An 8,103-nucleotide genomic window follows, 5' to 3' on the forward strand; every position below is an offset into this window, starting at 1 on the left:
GCCCCGTTGGCAAAAAGAATACTGTACAAAATGATTACAACAAAAAGATGTTAGATTTCTGGTAGTGACACATGTGACGAGAGATTGCAAGAATAAGCAAAAAGATATGATTGGGCGAGACCAACAAATGGTGAAAAAGAGAAGGATTATGATATGGAACTACAATCTTTTAGTACAGAATCACGAGCACTGCTAGAAGATCTATCGATATCCCATAGTAACGATAAAAGACAATCCTTAAGGAAAATATGGGGTCAGAGCACTGCTAGAAGATCTATCGATATCCCACAATAGCGTTAAAAGAAAATCCTTAAGGAAAATATGGGGTCACGTGTGCAATTATCTAATTAAAAGGAAATGCAAAAATAATTATCAAAAAAATGACAACTGAAAACATAGACATAATGACACCTGTGATAATTCACAATAACTGTGACCCTAAAAAATTTGGTAATTTTATTTGAATCTTGAACTATTAGTTAAATAACTAGTTATGATCCAGGAGCTGAGTATTGGACAGTGGTAAAGCATACCCGCAAGTATCTAAAAAGAACTAAACACTGTTTTTTGGTGTTTGGAGATGAGGATCCACTAGCTATCAGAGATTATACTGATTCAGATTTTCAATTCGACATTGATGATATGATATAAAATCTACATCATGATATGTGTTTACACTGGGTAAAGGGGTAATAAGTTGGAGAAGCATCAAGCAAGATACCACTGCAAACTCTGCCACTGAGGCAGAATATATAGCTGCAAGTGAAGCTGCAAAGAAAATTGTGTGGATTCGCAAATTCATTCAGGAACTTGAGGTCGTCCCATCGATTGAGTCTCCTTTCGCCATTTATTGTAACAACAATGGTGCAATTGTACTAGCGGTGGAACCAAGGGCTAACAGGAAAATGAAGCACATAGAGAGGATATTCCTTCTCAAATGCGGCATCGTGAACCGGGCGATGTGATGATATTAAAGATAACATCAAAGATCCATTCACAAAGACATTGACATGGAAGATGTTTGAGAACAATCTTGAGTCAATGGGAATCAAATATGTGTATAAGTGGTTTTGAGTACAAGTGGAAGATTGTTAGAATTATGCCCTCAGAAACCAATTTGTAAAATAATTTTAATAATTATTGAATTATTCATTTCTCCTTTCTACATATATGTTTATTTATTTATTGGGTATTTGATTGTGACATGAGATGTTCACATGGTATATATGTTAAGTAACATTGTAGAAGGAACACACCTATGATTAATGAATCATAGGCGTGGAGTAGTGGTTTTTCGGTTCCTTGTTAACTCATGTTGTTCTAGGCTGAGTTACATATTTTAGGCCTACACTCGTTATGCCACTATATAAATAGGATGATAGGCTCCGTCATTGAGGTAGAGATCTTAAGCAAATGAGTAGGTGCAGTGCAAGAGTACATGCACTAAATGGGATCCAAATATGAATACTTTTTATAAGTGATCACTGATGTTGAGAAGAGTATTCGGCACAATTAGTTTATATGTCTTTTGACCTGAAAAGTCTATGCAAATATATTTGGTGTGCTCTTGTGCTTTGACTAAGTTAATTATTGATTGTCTTCTCAAGATCAAATATACGGATAATGTTGGGTCTTGAGTGCACTAGATAGATTTGTATAGATGCTCAATAACGAATCCATCAGCCTCAATTTGAGGTAGTATATTCAGTATGTCTGTATGAGGTTGGACCAAAAGAAAAACTGGCCAATAAGATTTAAAAAAATTGTTTTTATTGTATTTTATTATTATTATTATAAATAAAATATTTATTTGTGAAATTGTAAGCAAAAGGGATTCACTAATTTAATCTCTTTTCTTTGAAGGTCAATTGAAAAGTGTTGATGGACATTCTTGCAATTTGTAGAAGTCCAAAAATCAGAATTAAAAGAATATAAGGATTGATCGGGAGCAAAATGGATCGTCCTGCTCAGGATAGGAGACCACCTCGTTCCAGCCAAGCAGACCTCAGCGCCAACCAGACCAAACCTCGGTCCCGCCGAGAGCCAGTCCTACCTCGGACCTCGCCGAAAGCCAAGCCAGCCTCGGCCAGATCTCTCCGTTGCTACGACCTGCAACAACCTCTTTTGGTGCTTATAATGACGTCCCGGGCTCGAGCTCGGAGCACCCTACTGTGTCGCCTACAAGCCAGAGAGCGCCCTTGACTATAGAGATAAACGACGACGCGCCCCAGCTCAAACTCAGGGCGCCCCATACGACGACGTGCCTTGGTCAAGTTTAGGGTGCCTTATACGACGACACGCCCCGACCCGAGCTCGGGGCGCCCTGCTGAGCAGACTTCAAAGTCAAGTAGGCTAGGCCAATCTCAGAACCCGCCAAGCCGACCTCAACGAATATTTGTCGTGGCCCCCATGTCGGTCCGACCTCAGCCCCCTGCTAAGCAGGCGAGGCCGACCTCGGCCCCCGTCGAAGGCCGAGCTGACCCCGATCCCTGCCAAAGGCCGAGCTAATCTCGCCCAATACGTATTGCGGCCATGCCCTGTGGCAACCTCACCGCACCATGCTTCACTTGGTGGCTTCGCTTGATGGCCACACTAAGATACATCGACAAAGGACTATGCTTTGCTGCCCCAGCCAAGCCTCCTGACAAGGGCCATACCCTGCAGCACACGCTAGCGCCATACCGCGCACTAGGACAGCTCAAACTGTGTGCCTCAAGCATGCCATGGTCGTGTGCCACCTGACCAGCGCCATCTCCTCTTATGATGAGGACAGGCTATACCTCCGCCACCTAGGCATCTCTGCGGAAACTATAAATAGCTCCATCAGGTAACGCCTGACGACCTTTTGGCCAACAAAAACTCCATGCTAACTTAAGTATCGGAGGGCTCTTACCAAAATCGCCTATGAGGTTTTGTGCATGTACATCGACGCACGGAAGGTGGCGTCCTTTCAACGTCTCGACCGGCAGTTCCCCCGGCTCCTTCGGCGTGGTCACCCTCGGGCCAAATTTGAACCACAATAAGGGATTTTATGATTATTTTTCAGTTATCTACGACCGAGAATAGAGATTCTTAAGGAGCCCACGCATATCATTGCCCAAGGTTTTATGTGGTGGCTATAAATAGCCAGAGTTGGCCATCGGAACCATAAGTTACACACAAAAGTTGTGAGAGCCACAAAAATTTAGGAAGAGACAGTGAGCATGGATCTCTTGGGAGGCAACACGCTTGGGTTGCTAGTGGTGAGATCTGTATTTTTTTCATCCTGTTCGTTGTTTTGCGAGATTTTTTTCTTGATTTTCTTCCGCTGTTGGGAAAGGATCCTGGTTTTCAGAAAAATCATCCTTCACAAGGTTGGCAGTGAGATCTGTAGTTCCAGCATTTTGCTTGGCCACACCATGTATGCGCCTGCATTTTACGAATAAAGTGGCAACTGTTAATTCTTAACTGGGAAGGCATTGCCTATACATAAAATGATACTCAACGAAGGCCAACCTAATTAAAAAGCCTGTGGCTAGAACCCACATGAGTAAACCGGATCAAACAAGTCAGATGTGGATCTAAAACTAGATTTTTTTCTTAACTAGGTTCCTGTAGCAAAAGTATTGTGCGTTGAGTCATATTGAAACTGATCAAAAATATTAACCTTTTGATTCGAAAATGATGAAAATTTTGATTTGATTTTTTCTAGCATAGGAGTGTTTTATTAACAAAGGAGAAGATTGTTTCTTAGACTAATCTGGATGTGGCCGTGTCACTCTCCTATGGACCCTCTTATTATAGGTTGTACTAAGGAAATTTTGGGCATCTCTAGTTTAAAGTTAACAGATTATTGGTTCTTTAACTCGGACTTGGACTGCTTTGGCATAGGTCTCTCTTCGTCTAGTTCTAGGTTGTTATTCCTTCAACATACAATACTCTATATGATTGAATGAATTTTTAATTATCCAATCATAAAGAGTTTAGAAGTAAAATCATGGAGGAGGTTAAGCGGAGAAAGAATCTTATAAATCATATAGAGTGTCCCATGCTTAAGCATTCATGTGCTTCCGTTGGTAATAGATTGGGTCGATTATAATTTCTGTATAGATCAATTAATCAAAAGCAATTAATATTATCGACAAAAAACTGTGATATTAATATTTAGGTTTCAGATGAGGTGTTCTTTTACAAAAGACCAAGAGCATCTGATTCAGATTATGGACAAGAAGAATCAAGTCTTGAGACATCAAAGTTTTCCTTATATTAAGATTCAATGATACAATCAGAACAAGAGGGAAACTACTTTAGAGCTCGGGGATGAGATGAGGATAAGCATCCACGAATGTTGGAGTACCAGCCATGTAAATTTTAAGGACTAAATTTTTATGATGGGGGAGAATGTGAGGCCTAACCTGGTCCATCCATCAACTGACTTTGCTTTGAGGTTCAGCCCTTGGGCTCGACCTAGTGCGAGAGCAAGGCTTGAAGGGTTGTTCCGAATCCAAGCCTCTATTCTACGTAGACAAGGGGGTAGACTTTGTCTCCTCCTCAGACTCTGATAAGGAGGAGAATTTTATGACTATTAAATCCTTGCCCTTCCCTGTGATGCATTGCACCCCTACCTCTAGTGAGCACCTCATTTTTTTTCTTTTATCTTTTCGGTTGCCTATGCCACTGCTGCATGCTACCCAGACCTCCGTCTTGATAGAATGGTGGAGCTTGGGCCACTGGCGAGCGAGACAGAATCGAAATCGATGAATCATCACTCCATCCATAATTTCCCCATCTGACCTATTTTTCTCATTTTTTCTGCAGTCAACCACTATCGTTGCCTGCTGCCAACCACCTAGCCGTGCTTGTCGTCCCGCCATAGAACCACACCATGCCTTCCTCTTCATCTTCTCCTTAAGAAGACCACTAGCTTTCCATAGATAAAAATAAGGAAGATGGAAACCATGTCCCTTGTTTTTTTGATTTTTCCTCATGCTCTATCTCTTTCTCTCTCTTTAATCTCTTTTCTCTCTTCATACAACTTGAGCAGGCCTCGGTAGTAGATTCTTATCTTCCTCTATTGTGACTGGTGGACTCTTGCAGCTGGTCACTCTCGATTTTCTGTCTCCTTCTCTTGTGATCTTGGTCGACTTCAGTAAAAGGATCTTGAATCGTTCTTATGGCTATGCAGCATGTCAGCCCCACTCTGGGTCTCGCCAGGCACCAACGGACCTTAGCATCATCAACCTATATTATTTTATCAAAACCCTGACTTATCCTCATTTCGTGATTTGACTAGTTGGACTACCTAATTAGACCAATCTAGGCCATCGAACACCCCCACCTAATCAGCCCAATTACCTTCCTCCTATTTTTCTAAAATTTTCCATACCTTTTCTAATTATTAGACTTGATTCTATATATAGGTGCAATCATTTGGATAAGAAGTCTGGCCAAAAGGTACTTATTATAGTCATTAAATCAAAGTTCTTGAGAGGAAATTTCCAAGAATTAATTAGGTTTGGTGATATACTTGCAGGGATAAGTAATGATCCATCTTTTCTAGATTTTCATTCAAATATTATTATTTTTGACATCAAATAAATTGTAAATTAATTTGTATGTGATTTATGAATTTATAAAACATTAGTTTAATGGAAAATGAAATTTTGAAGTAATATTTTTCATAATATTATTATATTATTTATTGATCTTATATGATATATGCCTACTTTGATTGGATTTAATTATTATAATATATATCAGATTTGGACTCATGAACTAACTATGTTTTGGACCTTATCAATTAGGGATTATGTATTAGCTCTAACTATATCTGAGCTTATTATTCTAGCCTAGATGCAAGATATAAGTATGGTATTCTGGCCTACTCCACAAGGTATAAATACGATATTCTAGCATAGTCCATGGGATATAAATGTGGTTTTCTAGCCTAGCCATAAGGTATAAGTATGATTATAGCTAAAGACTGTTGACTTTCCGAGGACTCGTGCTCTCCTGAATATATCCTCTTTCTAGAAGCTCAATGATTTACCTGGACAATTCTGCATACTCTGTAGGGCCTATTCGATAGTGAGCTCGATTTGGAAGACTAGCTTATGGAATCAAGTCAATATTATGTTGGATATCTTGAAGTAGGGGTAATCCGAATGGCAGCTCCTCAAGAAAGATATCAACAAACTTCTGAACAATAGGTTGAGCCATCTTCGGAATGCCACTATTTTTCACAGCTTCCTTTTCCAACAAAATCTCGATCATGCCAAACACTGAAGCAGCCACAGTAAATTATGATTGAGAAAGAAAACTGCTACTCTCCTTGGGTTCACCCAATGCTACATAATCTTTCTTACGAATAATCAATCCTAAATACTAAAAATGATCACCTTTTGGAATTTCATGATCCTCAAATTTCACACCATCTTTATTTTATTTTATTTCCAATTTTGCTAAAATTATATTTTCTGTATCCTATTTTGTTCTTACTTAACCTAAAGCTCTAAGAATCTAATGCACTATCCCATAATTCTAACTTACAATTTGCTTCCACCTTAGTTTCATCTCCTAAAACTATATCATCCATAAATAGCACACACCAAGAAATATTATTCTAATTATTCCTAGTAAGCTCATTCATAACTAGCACAAAAAAGTCAAGACTTAGAGTAGATCCTTAATGTAAGCCTATTGTGATTGGAAACTCAATAGTATTATTACTAGTAGTTCTCACATTAGTAAATTCTCCATTATACTTTTCTTTAATCATATTAATATAACTAGGCTAGCTTTCTTTTCTAATACCTACCATAAGTCTTCTCTAGAGACCATTAATGCTTTATATAAATCAATAAAAATCACATAAAAACTTTTCTTTGTATCTCTTCATTAACCTATGAAAGAGAAAAATAGCTTCTATAGTCAACCTTCATGCTATAAAACCAAATTAGTCCTCTAATTTTTTATATCATGCCTCAGTCTGTGGCTTCTCAATCATCCTCTAAGTTTCATAGCATGGATCAAGATTTTAATACCATGATAGTTACATTAATTTTGAATATCATCTTTACTCACATAAAAAAGTGCTATATTGCTCTTCCCCATTCATTAGCTATTTAATTAATCTTTAAAATTTTACTAAATAAATTAGTCGACCAAGTTACTCCTACAGCATCTAAACACTACTAAATTTCAATAGGAATTCTATTAGGTCGTCCACTTTTTCTATTTTTATTTTTTCATAGCTTACTTTACCTTAGATACTCTAATTCGATGTGTATACTTAATATTTCTATCATTAATAGAACTAGCAAGGCATTCTAAACCGTTTACATGACTTTCATTAAATAGCTTATCAAAAATGCTCCTTCATCTTTCTTTGATCTCATTTTCTTTAACTATTTTTTTTTATTTATTTTCAAAACTTGAGTTAAGTTTCTAGTTTTCCTTTCTCTAAGTTTTTACAATCTTATAGATCTCTTTTTCCATTCCTAGTTTCTAACTTGCAATATAACTTTTCATATGCATTTAATCTAACCTCTCATACTGCATACTTAAATTTCTTCTTAGCCACCTTATAGATTTCATACGTTTTTCTTTTTCTATATTTTGATAATCTTCTATAGCACCCTGTTTTAGCCTTAACCATCAAATGAACTTACTCATTCTACTCCCAAGTTTTCATACCAAATGGCCTCCTCTTTCCTTTGAGTCTTCTAACACCTTTGTAGCCACTTCTTAGTGCTATTAGCCTTCTTTTACAACATGGTATTGATTTTTCCATCTGTATCTCATTTTTCGTTAACATTCTATCCTTAAAAGCTATTTATTTGTCTTTTCGCAAATTCCACCGTCTAGTCCTTAGATTCCTAATTTTTTTTAGTATTTTTTTTATTTTCTAATATACACATCCAATTTAGCTACCAATCTATGTTCGCTAGTTAAATCACTGGGTATAACTTTACACTATGTATACAAAACTTGAACAGTCTTTAGTAAGTAAAAAAGTAATTTGACTAATATTATTCCAACTTTTAAAAGTTATTAAGTGTCAAAGAAAGTATTAACTAATACTAGGTCACAACTCTAAAATATTTTCTTCCTCTTTTTTATCTC

The sequence above is a fragment of the Phoenix dactylifera genome, chromosome 16, assembly GCF_051530095.1.
Source record: "Phoenix dactylifera cultivar Ajwa chromosome 16, Ajwa_hap1_PhDact_Kaust_v1.1, whole genome shotgun sequence".
NCBI classification, from domain to species: domain Eukaryota; kingdom Viridiplantae; phylum Streptophyta; class Magnoliopsida; order Arecales; family Arecaceae; genus Phoenix; species Phoenix dactylifera.